Raw genomic sequence first — 17,501 nt, 5'->3', positions numbered from 1 at the left:
TAGCGTAGAGCTATCAGGCGAAGATGGCTACAGGCGTTTGACGACGTAAAACAATCAGGCGAAACGTAAGCGAAGGCAACTGGGCGTTAGTCGTCGGCTGGTACACGCAGGCGTGAGCGTTGGGCGAAGACGCTGGCTATTGCAGTCGGCTTCAATCATCACGCAACCGTGACATCGTGAACAGCGCCTGGCCATTAGCGAAGGGGGCGCCCGTCAACAGCACATTCACGGGCAGCGCACCTGCTTCACTGCCACAACTGGGCTGCCATGCAGCCAGCATGGCCAGAGCAGCAGCGCCCACAGCAGCAGCAGCAGCAGCAGCAGCGTGGGAGTCAGCCAGGTGCAGTCACCCTGCCCAGCAGCTGGTCTCTCTCAACAAAGCAACACACGAATTCTGCAGCACTCCTGAAGAGCCCTCCAATAGCATCAATCTTTCTGCAGCAGCACCAAATTCATCAACCCGCCTGCAAATCAGAGTAAATCAGAAAATTACAAGGTATTCTGCTTCAATTTTTTTTTGGGATTTGCAATTGAGCAAGTACAGTAATCAATTGAGCAGGTACAGGTGCCCAATTGCTCAATTTTTGAGCAAAATTGGCAAAATGGGGTGACATTGGTCACAATCAGGATCAATTTGCAGGAAATTGGTCACAATCAGGTTCAATTTGCAAGAAATTGGATGTCGAAATTTGGGGCTTTTGATGTAATTGTGCAATTAAGCACTCATACATGCTGTATGATGTGAGAAATCGCACATTTGGGCAAAATTGTAGCAAATTGCAGTGCAAATCAAGGGGCTTTTGTGCCGATTTGGTTGATTTGCATGCAGGCAATCAATTTGATGCTGTGGATAATGTGTTGATGCCTTACAAGCACTCAATGTGCCTGTAATTCAAGGGGCTTTCATGTATTTGATGTATATGTGGCCAAGGGGAAGCATCGTGAACACTCTGGATGCCTTCATGTGCGTCAATGTACCATGCATGATCAGAAATTGATCTCAAATCAAGGGGCTTTTCAAGTTTGTATGCTTGTTGAGCTTGGCAAAGCAGCAGGCAAGACATTTATGCCTTGAATCCTCAGAAATCAGCTTGCAGTCAAGGGGCTTTTGCCCAATTTCTGTTCGGAACTGTTGTATGCAGTGTTCGGGACTGTTAAAGTCTGATTTTCACTCATTTGGACAGCCAGGAGAGCAATTATTGCTATTGTACCTGCTGGTACAGATTTGGCACAGCTTTGTGCATGTTTTGGCATGGCTGTACACTGTTTTGAGTGACCAAAAGGTTCAATTTCAGCTGCTGAACTTGCCGGTACAGGTTTGGTACATCATTGGTGAGCACTTGGTACTGCTGTACAGCACTTTGGAAGGGCAAAAGAGCACATTTAAGGTGCTGTCCAAAATCTGCAGCAACCAGATTTTGGTGTTTTCATCACATAAAGTGGGAGAAAAGTTGCATTCTTGCTTCCGCAGTGGGAGATAAACTTTGGGAGAAAAACTGTGAGCACTTTGTGTGCTATTGGTGCAGTGTTTGCACATTTTGCAGGGAGTCAGGCATTGACAGGTTGCATTTTGCTATGGCAACCACAGGTGAGAGCTCTTCATTGCTTCACATCAAGAAGCTTGAAGGCTCGCATAATTATGATATTTGGCAAACCCAGTGCTACAATGTGTTGCTCCAGAAAAAGCAGCACAAGCCTATCAAAGAAAGGGGTGTGATGCCCGCTTCTCTTACAGCTGAAGAGTGGGAAGATATGGATGAGCTGGCAAGATCTACTATCATGTTGTCTGTGTCAGACTCATTACTTTTCAGCATTCGTGAAGAGAAGACAGCTTGGGGAATGTGGCAGAGATTGCAGGACTTGTATGCCCAACAAAGTGCCTCAAGCAAAGTGTATTGGTTGAAGAAACTCATAGGTCTTCAGATGAAGGAAGGGGCATCTATGACAGCCCATCTAAATGAGTTTAATGGTATTGTCAGCCAGGTCATTAATCAAAAGTTCGCAATGGACGATGAGTTCAAAGCCACTTTTTTGTTATGCACTTTGCCAGAGAGTTGGGACACATTCAGGACAGCCACTAGCAATTCGCATGCTATGCTGTCATATGCAGATGTTGAGGGTGCTCTTCTTCAAGAAGAGATGAACAGGAAAAACAATTCTGTTGGAAAGTCCAATGCAATGAATGCACGTGGGAGATCCCAGCAAAGGGGGAAAAGCCAAGAAAGGGGAAGGAGCAAGTCTCGCTCCAAAAAGGATTTGGAATGCCATTATTGTGGCAAGAAGGGACACATTAAAAAGCAATGCTACAAATGGAAAAATGATCAAAAGGAAAAGGGAAAAGGCAAAGACAAAGAGAAAGATGAAGCCAAAGATGTAAAGCCAAAGGGCAAAAGTGGAGTCAAGATTGAAGAAATCAATGTGTCACATGCAGGTGGCAGTGAGGATGAGGTCCTATTTACTTCTTCACTTGATGCCCATTCACTTCTTACAGGTGGTCATGGTATGCACTCATGGATCATTGATTCAGGTGCCTCCTTTCATGTCACAGGTTGCAGAGACTTGTTTGTCAGGTATACTGCTGGCAATGAAGGAGTGGTTTATTTGGGTGATAACCATGCATGCAAGATTCTTGGCAGAGGTGATGTGAGGCTTGTATTTTCAGATGGCTCACAGCTTATGCTCCATGATGTCAGGCATGTGCCTGAGATCAAAAAGAATCTGCTTTCTACTGGACAGCTTGATGATGCTGATTATGTTACCACATTTGGTCGTGGAAAGTGGAAGATTAGTAAGGGCTCACTGGTTGTTGCCAGAGGCTCTAAGGTGGACACTCTTTACTTTATGCATGCAGGTGTTTGTCACCATGCTAATGTAAATGCAACCGAGCAACCGGAAATTTCTATGTGGCATAGCCGGTTGGGACACATGAGTGTCAAAGGAATGGAGCAATTGTCTCGTTTGGGTTACTTGCCTTCTCTAAAGTTTTCAAGTTTTCAGTTTTGTGAGCATTGTATATATGGTAGGCAACTACAGTGCCCCCACAAGAAAGCTCTTGGACAGAAAGATGCTCAGTTAGAGCTTGTGCATACAGATGTATGTGAGATGCCTCAGCTTTCTTTGGGAGGGGCAAAATACTTTGTGTCTTTTATTGATGATGCCACACGCAAGGTGTGGGTCTATCCTCTTCGTTTGAAGAGTGATACATTCTCAGTGTTTGAGAAGTTTGTTGCTCTTGTTGAGAATCAAACTGGCAAAACACTGAAGGCTTTGCGTTCCGACAATGGTGGAGAGTACATGTCCAAACAGTTTCAGGACTTTTGTGATGCTAAAGGCATCAAGAGGGAGCTCTCTACTCCTTATGATCCTCCACAAAACGGGACAGCAGAGAGGATGAACAGGACCATACAGGAGAAGGTCCGTTCTATGTTGTCACATGCTGCATTACCTCATGGTTTTTGGACTGAAGCTGTTATGACAGCCGTTCACCTTATAAATAGGTCACCTAACACGAGGCTTGGTGGGAAAGTGCCAGAGGAAGTATGGACAGGGAAGCCTCCGTCATACAAGCACTTGAGAGTGTTTGGTTGCGTTGCGTACGAGCACATACGTAGGGAAATGCGCACCAAACTTGATCCTAAGTCTCATAAATGCATATTCCTAGGATATGGTGACAGAGGTGAAATGGGGTATAGACTTTGGGATCCCGTGAATAGAAAGATTATACGCAGCAATGATGTCATTTTTGATGAAACATGCATGTATAAGGAGCCTGCAAGGCAACAGGAGCCTGGCAGAGTCATCTTTGATGATGATGGACATCATGGACAACAACAAAGGGCTGTAAAGGAGACATACACAGAGAGAAGCACAAGGGGGAGAGAGAGAGAGAGAGTTGTGGGGATAAGTCAACTCATGAGGCTTGGTGGGAAAGTGCCAGAGGAAGTATGGACAGGGAAGCCTCCGTCATACAAGCACTTGAGAGTGTTTGGTTGCGTTGCGTACGTGCACATACGCAGGGAAATGCGCACCAAACTTGATCCTAAGTCTCATAAATGCATATTCCTAGGATATGGTGACAGAGGTGAAATGGGGTATAGACTTTGGGATCCCGTGAATAGAAAGATTATACGCAGCAATGATGTCATTTTTGATGAAACATGCATGTATAAGGAGCCTGCAAGGCAACAGGAGCCTGGCAGAGTCATCTTTGATGATGATGGACATCATGGACAACAACAAAGGGCTGTAAATCAGCCATTACAGCAGGAAAACCAGCCCTTAAATGGTGCTGAAAATGGTCCAAATGGACAGCCAGAGATGGCAGAAGATATCCCTATGGATATACCACAGTTGGAGGAGATACCGGGCATGATATTTCAGCCTTATGGCATGGAACAGGAGCCACCAATGGGTGATATGCAGGCTGGACAGCAACCTGCAAATGATGGTCATTGGGTACGGAGGTCCACTAGACCCTCCCGAGCCCCTGACAGGTTTGTTCCAGGGGTTGACTATTTGATGCTCACTAACTGTGGGGAGCCCTCATGTTATAAGGAGGCTCTACAGAGGGCAGACAAAGCTCTATGGGAGCGTGCCATGAAGTCAGAGATGGATTCTCTGCATAAAAATGAAACATGGAAGTTGGTGCATTTGCCTGCAGGCAAGAAGGTTTTGCCATGCAAGTGGGTATACAGGCTCAAAGTTGCACCAGATGCAAAGCCAAGATACAAAGCCAGGTTAGTGGCTAAGGGCTTTAAGCAGGAATATGGTGTGGACTTTGATGAGATCTTCTCTCCAGTGGTCAAAATGACCACACTTAGAGCTGTGTTGGCTTTGGTTGCGCATGATGATCTGGACTTGATTCAGATGGATGTGAAGACTGCTTTTCTATCTCCATGAGGAGATATATATGCAGCAGCCAGAGGGTTATGCAGTAAGTGGAAAGGAGAAGCTTGTATGCAAGCTGAAAAAGAGTCTTTATGGGCTCAAACAGGCACCAAGAGAATGGTATCATAAATTTGATACATTCATGAAATCTCAGAAATTCAGGAGAAGTGACATAGATCACTGCTTGTACACCAAGAAAGCTTTGGATGGCAGTCTATTGATCCTCATCTTGTATGTTGATGATATGTTGATTGCCGGGAAATCTCGTAAGGAGATGGATGCCTTGAAGCAGAGGCTGCATCAAACCTTTGATATGAAGGATTTGGGTGATGCAAATCACATCTTGGGTATGCGGATACTTCGGGACAGAAATCAGCATGTGTTGTATTTGTCTCAGAAGGAATACATTGGCAAAGTCTTGCAGAGGTTCAATATGGACGGGGGGAAGAAGACTAGTACTCCTTTGCCTCCATATGTGAAACTCAGTGCTATGGACAGCCCACAGTCGGATAGAGACAGGGCTGATATGGCCAAGATTCCGTATGCTTCAGCTTGTGGCAGTCTCATGTATGCCATGGTTGCTACTAGGCCGGACATTGCATTTGCAGTGGGAGTGGTTTCTAGATACATGGCCAACCCTAGCAAGAAGCATTGGGAAGCAGTGAAAGGTGTCATGAGATACCTGAAGGGCACACAGGATATGTGCATTTGCTTTGGCAAACAGGATGCATTAGTGCATGGTTACACGGATTCGGATTATGCCGGTCATCCAGATAACCGGAAGTCTACTACCGGTTATGTGTTTACATTCACAGGAGGTGCTGTGTCATGGATATCCAGGATGCAGAAGTGCACAGCCTTATCTACTACAGAGGCCGAGTATATTGCAGCCACAGAGGCTTGCAAGGAGGCATTATGGCTATCTCGGTTAGTGGTTGATTTGGGCTATACAGGGGATATTCCATTGTTGCATTGTGACAGTCAGAGTGCCATCCAGTTGGCAAAGAACCCTGTCTTTCATGCAAAGACGAAGCATGTGGATGTGAAGTATCACTTCATCAGAGAGGTGATAGAGAACAAGCAAATTCAGCTTGTTAAGATTCACACGGATGACAACCCGGCAGATCTGTTGACGAAGAGTTTGCCTCCGGAGCGGTTTGCTCATTGCAGACACTTGATGGGCATTGGATGAGGCCAGTTTCAGCCTTGATTTGGCCTTGTATATTATCATGTACATGCTGATTTTTCTTTTCCTTTACTTAAGGGCACTTTGCCTTTAAGTGGGAGGTTGTTGGGGTAAAGGCGTTATGCCCACCCTTATAGTGTGTACAAGCCCATAAGTTATAGTACATAGTACACTTAGTACTTTTAATGTACTAAGTGCACTATGTGTACTAGTGCAATATACATGTGTGATAGGGGAGTCACACACTCATGCCTCATGAGTTGACTTATCCCCACAACTCTCTCTCTCTCTCCCCCTTGTGCTTCTCTCTGTGTATGTCTCCCACATGACCTAACCCTAATTCTCCCCATCAACTATCACGGAATACAAGATCAAGTGGAAGGATCGTGTTGAGGAGGACGCTACATGGGAGACACTGACTTCTCTTCAGAGAGATTACCCTGGCTTTTTAGTGAGCTCAGGAGTGAGCTCTTAGAGGAAGGGGAGTATGTCATGTGCACAGTGGGTATCTACCGTGTGCTATACGCATGCAAGACTAGTTTCGAGGCTTGGGGAAGCTTGGAACTAGGCAGGCTGATTGACGAGCTGAGTTAGGGATATACTAACGGACGGGCACCCAAGTATGGACGGGCGGGCGGCCAAGTGTGGACGCCCGATGACCGGCCAAGAGTCTATAAAAGGGTGGCCAAGGTTAGTTATTGTGCATAGAGAGTCTCGCGAGTTTGTGAGAGCTCTATGGTCTTGGAGCCTGGATCTAGTGCAGACGTGCACCTGCTTTATGCAGCCAAGGCCGGCAGCAATCTCGAGGCCCGCGAGGGCAGCTTCGCGGCGGTATGGGACGTCGTGAGGAGGAGATTGGTCGGTACGTCAACCTAGTTAGCTCAGCTCGTGGCTCGGTGGGGATAGCCAAAACTGTGGGCTTGCCCACGGCTGTCATGGTTGGGAGGTGAGTCAGGCCTGCACCCCCTTTGTTGTTTGTTGTTCGTTTGTTTGCAGGATTTGAGTTTCGAACCAAGATCGATCACGAGGGGATCCGTGGGGAATTGACACTACTTCATTCATCAAAAATCAAGTCATCAAGCAGAATTCAGTCATTAAGTCAGCAATTTGGTCTTCATCCTCTCCAGGCAAACACTTAAGTCCTCTTCAGCATTCAGGCAGCAAATGTGCAGCCCTAGCAGTAGATGGGACAGGCCGACCGTAGTTTATAGGCAGCAGCTGTGTATTAAGCCTGGCCAACAGCAGCATTGGGGGCAGCAGGACTATGTGCAGCATTAAATGCTAATTTCAGCATTTTTTGTCCTATAAGATCTGGCCGACCAGCAGCCCCAAGTCCTATAAAAGCATGCGCCTGCTTCTCAGCCTAATTCATTCATCATAAATCAAGTCATGAAGCAGAATTCGGTCATCGAGTCAGCAATTCAGTCTTCATCCTCTCCTAGCAAACATTTAAGTCCCCTTCAGCATTCAGGCAGTAGATGTGCAGTCCTACAACTGTCCTAGACTTGCATCAGTGGCCCAAAAGAGTCTTCTACAGTGCCCTTGGATTGGTGGATTCTCAGCTGACATACGGTCATCCTCGTCCTTGCATTGGACAGTCATAGATCTTGTTCTAAAGCATTGTACAGCAATTCTCCAAAGAAGTAATATAAGCAAATACTCTTGCTTGCAGGAAGGACCAGATATGCGAGGGGCTGGATTTTCTCTCAGGTTCTGCCCTGGCACGTTGGATGCAGGCTTTGGCGAGATTAGCAGCTTACTCCAACAGGCAGCACAGAGCAGATTGGCTAGATTCCATGAGCAGGAGGGCAGCACTAGCCAAGGCCTTGCCTCTCTTCAGCGACTTTAGGAGAGCTCTATTAGAAGTCATCTCCTGTCTATGCATATACACCAGGGCCTCTATCATGGGTGTGCCCGCCCTTATTAGGTGTTTTCTCATTTTTCCCCACTCTCCGTATCTTTCCCCATTTTTCCATGGCTTGGGCGGCTGCCCTGTGCTGGCAAGAGGCTCCAAGTTCAGGCCGACTATCACACGTGTGGATGTGACCTTTGATAGAGGTTGGCCGACTGACTTATACGAGTCGTGTACCTCACACATGTTTTACTCCAGTCGTGAGGCAGTCGGGTGCCTTCAGCCCTGGCCGACTGGGTATTTGGGGCCATATAAAATGGCCCCATAGCCCCCATGCCATTGTATCATTCATTCGGGATTCCTGTGTATATACAGAGTTCATACCCAGCCACTCTCTTGTCTGCGTTTTTCTTCTTCTGCTCCCAGTTCAGTTTGTTGCAGGCTGGCGCTTGTCTTCTACGTGGACCCTTGTTCAACGTGGAGTCCTGCACGTGTTTGCTCTCAGTTGTGTGTCTCATATTCCGCTGCGCATTCCGACATGGTATCAGAGCACAAGGCTGCTTGAAGATCTTGGAGACGTGGAGAGCTTGCGGGACTATTGAAGCCCTTGAAGACCTTGGAAGAGCTTGCGGGAGACTTGGAGATTCGGGACTGTTCGTGATTGGTGCTGATCGAAGGCATCGCTGGACCGTGTGGGACGTGGAGAAGCGAGGAGTAAGCAATTCAAGCCTCATCTTCATTGTGTTTCCCACCCACCCTCCCTTCACAAGACCAAGTTCACCCCCCCGAGGAGCGGGACTGTTCGTGTTTTTAGTGCTATTTGGGGACCCTCATTCGGGACGTGGCGAAGCAGGGAGCAGCAAGTGCAGCTTCCTCTTCAAGTTTTGTTCCCACCCACCCTCCCCATTCACACGACTAAAGCTCACCCCCCGCAATGGCAGATCTGTTAGAGATGGCCGAGAGGCATGTGAAGATCCCTACACTCCCCACGTTCCCGATGGACCGTCAATTGGACGGGAACAACTACGGAATATGGAAGGTTATGATGGAATCTGTTTTGGAGTCTTACGACCTCGCTGATTTCATCGTTGTTGGGGTTCCACGGCCAGAAGTAGAGGAAGGGGAGGTACCGTCGATCCGAAAGGACCGGGAGGCACAGGCGCAGATGTGGGATCGTGTCAATGCCAGGGTCCGTTCGTTTATCTTCCTCAACTGCACACCGCATGTAATCAATCATGTAAAGCATATGACGCTGGCCAGAGGTATATGGCAACATTTGGCTTCTCTTTACAACAGGGTATCGCTCATGAAGAGGATTTCCTTGGAAGTACAGATGCGCGTTATGAGCCTTGCAAAGTTGTTGACAATGCGAGAGCATATTAACAAGCTGCAGGCTCTTCAGCAGAGCAAGTTCTTCAAGCTAGCAAGGAGATAACGTCAGAGGACATGGCCATAACGTTGCTGTCGCATTTGCCCTCTCAGTACTCAGCATCGCAGAGATTATGGCCTGGATGAGTTCCAAGTTCATTGTTTGAGGTCTCTTGAGACGAGATGTGTTCACCGTCTACTGTTGGGGGATGATGGATGCGATGTTTTTCTGCACTCAAAATTCTATACTTGGAGCCAAGCGGATTTCTTTGTTGTTCAGGGTGGCATTTTGTCTTTCAAGAGACAAGTTGGCAAGTGCATTTTCTGAGGTGTATCCAGTATGCTGTATGCTGGAGTGTCCATGGCCGCATCTTCATCACCTTTTCTTATTCCGACATTTGCACACTATGAGCTGTAGAGGGGGTGTTAGAATTTGTGCATCTCTTTGTGTGGGAATTGGCCTTTTATTGGCACTTATATGTTTTTCCCAACTCATTTGCAGTTGTGGGCTGGTTTATGGATCGTGGGTATTTTGTCATGTGAGTAGGCAATCCCCATTGCCTATATAAAGCCCCTGTTAGAAGTCATCTCCTGTCTATTTGTATACACCAGGGCCTCTGTTGTGGGTGTGCCCGCCCGTATATCATTTTTCCACACTCCCCGTATTTTTTCCCTATTTTTCCCATTTTTTCCTAGTGGCTGGAGGGCTGCCAGGTGATGCCAGGACCACTCTGAAGCTGGCCGACTGCATCTGTAGCAGTCGTGGGCTATCTGAGTGCTGGCCGACTTGTTCTGTGCAGACGTGGGGCACCAGATGCTGGCCGACTGCTATTTTTCAGCAGTCGTGGACATTTAGTCAGTCGTGGGCCTCTTCCAGAGCTGGCCGACTGCCCTCATGGGCTTGTATATATTGCCCCCCATCCTCCTCCACTTTCTCATTCAGTTATCTCCGGGATCTTGTGTATAGAGAAGAGTTTACACACATCTCTCAGTGTTTCTTGTGCTGATTATTTTCTGCAGTCTACTTGCTCTTGTCTACCCAAGTTTGGATATCATTTCCGCTGCATATTCTGACAGCCCCTTTTCAGAGCCTAGGCTCTAGCAGATCTTGGGCGTTTTTCTGAGCAAGAGGGGGAGCAACAGGTTGCTGATCGGTGGACTGTTTCGGGCTGAACGGGAAGTGAAGGTGCAAGAGGAAGGCGGGCAGAGGGGCTGGACAGCCACTTGCATATTTTCTGATTTTCAGATTTTTCCCACCCACCCACCCTTTCAGGTTACTCTCCGAGATGGCGGATTTACTCGAGATGGCAGAGAAGCACGTGAAGATTCCGACTCTTCCCACGTTCCCAGTGGATCGGCAGTTGGACGGGTCCAATTATGGCATCTGGAAGGTCATGATGGAGTCAGTTCTGGAGTCATATGATCTTGCTGATTTTATTATCAAAGGGGTGCCAAGGCCGGAAGCTGAGGAAGGGGAGGTTTTATCAGCGAGGAAGGACCGAGAGGCACAGGCACAAATGTGGGACCGTGTCAACGCCAGGGTCCGGTCATTTATATTCCTCAATTGCACACCACAGGTGATCAACCATGTGAAGCACATGACGCTGGCGAGAGGCATATGGGAGCACTTGGCTTCTTTGTACAACAGGGTGTCACCCATGAAGCGGATATCCTTGGAAGTGCAGATGCGGGTTATGAACCCTGCAAAGTCTTCGACGATGCGGGAACACATTAACAAGCTGCAGGCCCTTCAGCAGGAAGTCCTTCAAGCTGGGAAAGAGATATCGTCCGAAGATATGGCCATCACGTTACTTTCTCACTTGCCTGGTCAGTATTCCGCTTTCTATTCCTCGTTGATCACGAGTGGCAGGCTCAGCACCATTACTTGGGAGGAGCTTGTGCCAATGGTCTTGGACCAGGAGGAACGTTTCACGAACCCTCCTCACGGCGGAGGTTCGGAGGCCTTAACTGGCCAACGGTCGAAAGGCCGTAATACCAACAAGGGCAAAGGGAAGGCTTCACCAGATAAGTCTTCCGAGAAGAAGCCTGATCCAGAACGAGAGAAGCTGAAGGCCGAAAGATCTTGTAATGATTGTGGCGAGAAAGGCCACTACTGGAGGAAGTGCCCTAAGCGGACAGGGAAGAGTGCTGAGTCCTCAGCCTCAGCTGCGAAGACTCCGGCATTTGTGCACTTGGAGATGGTGGACTCCGATGATTCATCGTCTTCGAGCGAGAAGGCAGTTGGCTTCACCGCAAAGGATACTCGGGAATGGATTCTCGACAGTGGTGCTTCCAGGCACATGACTCCATCCCGTGACTTCTTCCTGGATCTGAAGCGGCAATCAGGTCGTATCTTTATTGGTGATAACTCCACTATTCCGATTCATAGTGAGGGCCGGATGGAGATCATTCCCGATGGCAAGGGGGGCAAGCATGCTTCCCGTGTTCTTTACGTCCCTGCTCTGGGCTTTCATCTTTTGTCAGTGCATGAGGTATGCAAGACTGGCTTTCGGGTGGAATTTGAGGAGCATTCAGTTGCTCTAAGGGACCGTGAGACAGGCAAAGTTGTTTGGGAAGGCGGTGTGGAGAACGGTATCTACAAACTCTCTGCACTCTCCTCACTGACAGGCTCTCAGGTCGGAGACTTGTGGCACTTTCGTTTTGGCCACTTAAATGTGGATGCTTTGCGGTGCGCCTTCCGGGACCAGATGGTGGTTGGCTTGCCAGATGTTGGTAGTAGGCAAGGACGCTGCAGTTCTTGCATACGTGGTAAGCAGCACAGGGAATCCTTTCCGAAGCAGGCTTCCAGGCGGGCTTCGAAACCTTTGGAGTTGATTCACACTGACTTGTGTGGACCACAGCAGATACCATCCTTGGGAGGATCTCTCTACTTCATGCTGCTTGTTGATGATTGTACCAGATTCACGTGGGTCTACTTTCTTTCACAGAAGGACCAGGCTTTTGCTCGGTTCAAGGATTGGCACGTGATGGTGGAGAAAGAGTCTGGATTTCAGGTCAAGACTCTCAGGGCTGACAAAGGAGGGGAATTCTCCTCGACTGTATTCTTTCGGTTTTGTGCAGATCATGGAATCAAGAGGGAATTGGCCAATACTGGATCGCCTTCGGAGAATGGAGTTGTAGAACGTAAGAACAGGACTGTGGTGGAGATGGCGAGGACCATGCTGGAGCATCGAGATCTTCCTCGTCCACTTTGGGGTGAGGCTGTGGCGACAGCTGTCCATACCATTAACCGCTCTCCGACGACTTCTGTACCCCATATGACTCCATTTGAGGCATATTTTGGCAGGAAACCCGATGTCTCGCACTTCCGTGTCTTTGGGAGTGACGCGTATGTACATATTCCGAAGAAGCAGAGGGGGAAGCTTGACTCCAAGTCCCGCAAGCTGGTATTTGTGGGGTATAACTCTCTTTCCAAGGGATACAGGTTGTATGATCCAGAGAGGAACGAGATTGTTGTCAGCCGGGATGTGGTCTTTGATGAGCATGTTCCAACATCCACTGTCGAGGAGCCGCCACTTCTTGGAGATCCAGAGTCTGATGATGATTCCCAGTCTACCACTCCAGTTGATTCACCTCAGTCATCACAGGAGGTTGAGCCCGCAGCTGGAGTTGAGCCCCCACGACCACAGGAGGCTCCACGATCTGTTCGAGTACCTAGGTGGTTGATGGACACCCTTCAGGAGTCAGGTGTCACGGAGCTACCCTCCGAGTGGACCACAGAGGACGGCCCTCGAAGATCACATCGAGTTCGAGATAAAAGCAACACGGCGGAGCTTCTTCAGGTGAACTATGCTCTTATGTCTCGTATCATGCGGGATAAAGAGCCCACTTCCGTAAAGGAAGCCCTTTCACGGGATACTTGGAGGGAAGCCATGCAGGTGGAACTTGACGCCATCGAGAAGAATAACACTTGGAAGTTGGTACCGAGGCCGTCGAAACGGTCAGTCATTGGTGTCAAATGGGTCTTTAAGACCAAGTACGCGGCTGATGGGTCGGTGGACAAACACAAAGCCAGGCTCGTGGCTAAGGGTTATGCTCAGCGGCCAGGCATCGACTACGAGGACCCTTGCTTCTTCTCAGAGGTGGCCCGTGTACCAGATGGATGTAAAATCGGCGTTCCTTAATGGTGACCTGCAGGAGGAGGTGTACGTTGAGCAGCCTCCAGGCTTCATTGTTCCAGGATCGGAAGGGATGGTTTACAGGTTACGTAAGGCCTTGTATGGTCTTAAGCAGGCTCCGCGGGCTTGGAATCAGAAGATTGATTCCTTCTTTATTCGGACTGGATTCCAGAGATCGGTTGCAGATCCGAACCTGTATCTCTTTCGGGAACGCGGCATGGTCACACTCATCATCCTTTATGTGGATGATCTCATTCTCACCGGCGGTCATGTGGAGCACATCGGAGTGACGAAGACTGCCTTGTCAAAGGAGTTTGAGATGACCGACTTAGGCTTACTCCACTTCTTCTTGGGATTGGAGATCTGGCAGACCCAGAGGGGGTTTTTCGTCTCTCAGCAGCGGTATGTTCATGAGTTGCTTGAGGCCTTTGGGATGGAGAACTGCAAGCCTATTACTTCGCCGATGGACCCGAACACAAAGTTAACCGTTACAGATCCTTGTGAGCCAGTTGATGCCTCGCAGTACCGGAAGCTGGTTGGTTCATTGATCTGGTTGCTGAACACCAGATTGGACTTGAGCTTCTCCGTGGGGCTGTTGAGCTCTTTTATGCAGACGCCATTGAAGACTCATTGGGACGCAGGATTGCGGATCTTGCGGTATCTGCAGAGTACGAAGGATCTGGGACTCTTTTACACAGGAGGGAATGGAGTCAAGCTCCAAGGTTGGAGTGACTCAGATTGGGGAGGAGATCCAGACACGAGGAGATCTACTTCAGGATACACTTTTACCCTCGGCTCAAGAGCGGTTTCTTGGAGCAGCAAGAAGCAGCCAACTATTACCCTTTCTTCGACAGAGGCAGAGTATCGGGCTGCTTGTGGTGCTGCTTGTGAGGTTGTATGGCTGCGAAGGCTGCTTGGCGAGATGGGGTTTCCACCGAGGGAGCCCACAGTCATCCAGTGTGATAACCAGAGTTGTATAGCTATTGCTCGGAATCCGGTTTTCCATGCCCGGACCAAGCATATAGAGATACAATATCACTTTGTTCGTGAGAAGATCTTGGCGGGTGACATCTTGCTACTTTATTGTTGGACGGAGGACAATGCGGCGGACCTCTTCACGAAGTCTCTACCTCAGGCAACGCTCAGGCGGCACTCCAGCTCCCTGGGGTTGGTTACACAGCCAGGAGCTGAGAGGGGGTGTTAGAAGTCATCTCCTGTCTATTTGTATACACCAGGGCCTCTGTTGTGGGTGTGCCCGCCCGTATATCATTTTTCCACACTCCCCGTATTTTTTCCCTATTTTTCCCATTTTTTCCTAGTGGCTGGAGGGCTGCCAAGTGATGCCAGGACCACTCTGAAGCTGGCCGACTGCATCTGTAGCAGTCGTGGGCTATCTGAGTGCTGGCCGACTTGTTCTGTGCAGACGTGGGGCACCAGATGCTGGCCGACTGCTATTTTTCAGCAGTCGTGGACATTTAGTCAGTCGTGGGCCTCTTCCAGAGCTGGCCGACTGCCCTCATGGGCTTGTATATATTGCCCCCCATCCTCCTCCACTTTCTCATTCAGTTATCTCCGGGATCTTGTGTATAGAGAAGAGTTTACACACATCTCTCAGTGTTTCTTGTGCTGATTATTTTCTGCAGTCTACTTGCTCTTGTCTACCCAAGTTTGGATATCATTTCCGCTGCATATTCTGACAGCCCCTTTTCCCTCACTTGTAATTATCCATTCACATGCGCATTGCTTAACAGCTATCTGCTGGCTGGTATTGCCATTGTAAAGCCTCACACTCTACTTAATCTATGATGTTCGTTGTCTGATATCTCTCTTTCTCTCTACCTCTCTCCCTCTCTCCTATGTGTTGCTTCCGCCGATGCTATTCTATCACTATTTACAAAGGCTTTGCCTAGAGAGAGAAGCTTGAAGCTTTCCGAAAATAATTAGCCTTGCTATACAAAAAGTGATATGCCTTGTACAAGTTCACACTAACACTAAGGGGGGGATTTTAAGGCAAATGCACACTTATGCAGTGCTACGTGTGAACACGACCTAACCAAGGGCACTTTTTCGCATGCGATTTTTCCCCTTGGATATACAAGGTGAAAGGATTGCTTTGTACTTTCATATTATTATTATAGATGGATATACGTGGAAGGTTGACTCTATCACCTCCACTGACTCACTCTCAGCATATGTGTATTGTGTCTATCTCCATCTTTGTGTGGCTGATGACTGAAACCCTAACTCTCTCTCTCTCTCTCTCTCCAACATATACTGCTCTAATATATTCCAGGGTGAAGAAGAGTGAGTCATGAAGGGCATTGTAGGCATGTAATGTGATAGCAGAGCTCTTGAAATCAAGAAAACCTTTCAAGAGCTGCAACCAGCCATTGGCCAATCCATTGAAATCTCAATTACCTTAAGAGTCTTTACAAGCCCTGTGAAAGGGGCAATTAAGTAAATGGGCAGGAAAACTCCCTTCCTAAAGGGTGACAACCCAAGTGATACTCCCTAGAGGCGATGAAGTAAATAGGTGAGAAGACTGCCTTACCATCCTTACCAAAAAAGGGCAAATACAGAGCTTTACAGACAAAACTTCCTCCCATGTAAAAAGGAGATCTCACCTACCCGTCCCTCATGAGCCAGCGATCTCCCCTGCCGGAGATGGGGAGATGTCTGTAAAGGTCCTAACCATTTGCTCATCAATAAAGGAAAACTTACCCTTCAGACCCCAGCAACAGCCCTCGGGGCAATGAAGTAGACGGGCAGAAAGAAAAACCGTCTGAAGGATGACAACCCTGGTGATGGACCCTGCTCTACAAGCTGCGACCATTGTCCGAGATGTCAAAAATGCATCCGTAATAACTGAACCTAGAGCACCATCTATCACCTTCTCTGACATCCGAGGGCCTGGCCGTCCATAACATATATGTGATACCCATAAGCTAGGGATCGATATCATTTAGCGTCTAGAATGACAACCCTCTATAACCATTAAACTAGCCTTAAGATACATGCGACCACATACCAAGCATTGAGCCGGTGATCAGGCGATGAAATCAACCAAGGGACACCAAGCCTGATGATAGATCATTTCATAGCGACCTACCTCACGATTTCTCGCTCCTGCACCATCACCATAGCCTGCCCCTGATGCTCTTCTTCGTATATGAAAACGCTGCGTCCTCCAACACACCTGCAGAATCCTTCGCACGTCCGCCAAATGCTTAAACCACGCTACACACCAAAGGCCAAGTGGAATGGCGCTGCAAAATCGCAGGGAAGATTAGGGTTTCTGCAGAAAGAAAACGTAGGTAGGGTTTCCGTGGAATGGACGCTGTTAAAACGCAGAGAAAATTAGGGCAGCTGCAGGAAAAGTAGTAAAAATGCAAAAGGGTAAGATAATTATGGGGAAAGTGAGGGTTACAGGGAGCTTCCTGCGTGTATGGAAAGCTACAGTTTTTGCAGGGATCCTTCTTTTGCTGACAGTCTAATGAGCTTTACAAGAAGCCAGCGAGAGAATGAAAACAATGGAGACGCAGAGCAGGCTAGTTTCGAAAAAATTGAGAGAAGGTTCGGGATAGGGTTTCGGCAGCAGAGGAGAGGGGTTGCGAAAAAAGGTGGGAGGTGCGAGAAGACGAGCGCGTGAGCTCTGGCTTGACGAGTCCTGCGGCTTTTGAGGAGGACCCAGCACTGCCAAAAGTCCATTTACATCAACGTGAGTGGAAACCCTTTGACATTAACGACCCTGCCACCCTCCCAACCTTTGGCTTGCCCCTCTCTCTCTCTCTCTCTCGTGTGTGTGCGCGCGTGTGTGTTTTGGGAGACGGAGACAGAGACACAGAGGTAGAGAAAGGGAACCACCAACCGATCACTACAGAAAGTCCATTTACATGCCTTTGACATTATCGACCGTAAGGCCCACCTTGAATACATTCAAAAGAAGCAAAAAGTAAGCACCACCCTCCCAACCTTTGGCTTGCAAAGCCTTGCATCCTCTCTCCCTCTCTCTCTCGTGTGTGTGCGCGTGTGTGTTTTGTGGGAGAGAGAGAGAGAGAGAGAGAGAGAC

The 17,501-nt window shown here is 48.4% G+C and overlaps 1 protein-coding gene across 6 annotated transcripts in view; it reads right to left on the bottom strand.

Annotated features, from left to right (window-relative positions):
* LOC147633244 (uncharacterized) overlaps nucleotides 1-17,146 on the bottom strand; it is a 35,561-nt gene extending 18,415 nt beyond the window's left edge. For all 6 annotated transcript variants that reach the window (XM_086806270.1, XM_086806273.1, XM_086806274.1 and 3 more), the window contains exon 1: nucleotides 16,542-17,146. The gene's annotated coding sequence lies outside the window, so the exon portion shown is untranslated. The remainder of the gene's footprint in view (nucleotides 1-16,541) is intronic.
* Nucleotides 17,147-17,501: the final 355 nt, after the last annotated feature.

The sequence above is a fragment of the Cibotium barometz genome, chromosome 12 (genome assembly GCF_041138505.1).
Source record: "Cibotium barometz isolate CiBa-2024 chromosome 12, ASM4113850v1, whole genome shotgun sequence".
In the NCBI taxonomy this organism is placed as follows: domain Eukaryota; kingdom Viridiplantae; phylum Streptophyta; class Polypodiopsida; order Cyatheales; family Cibotiaceae; genus Cibotium; species Cibotium barometz.
This window is presented reverse-complemented; position numbering and strand designations above follow the sequence as displayed.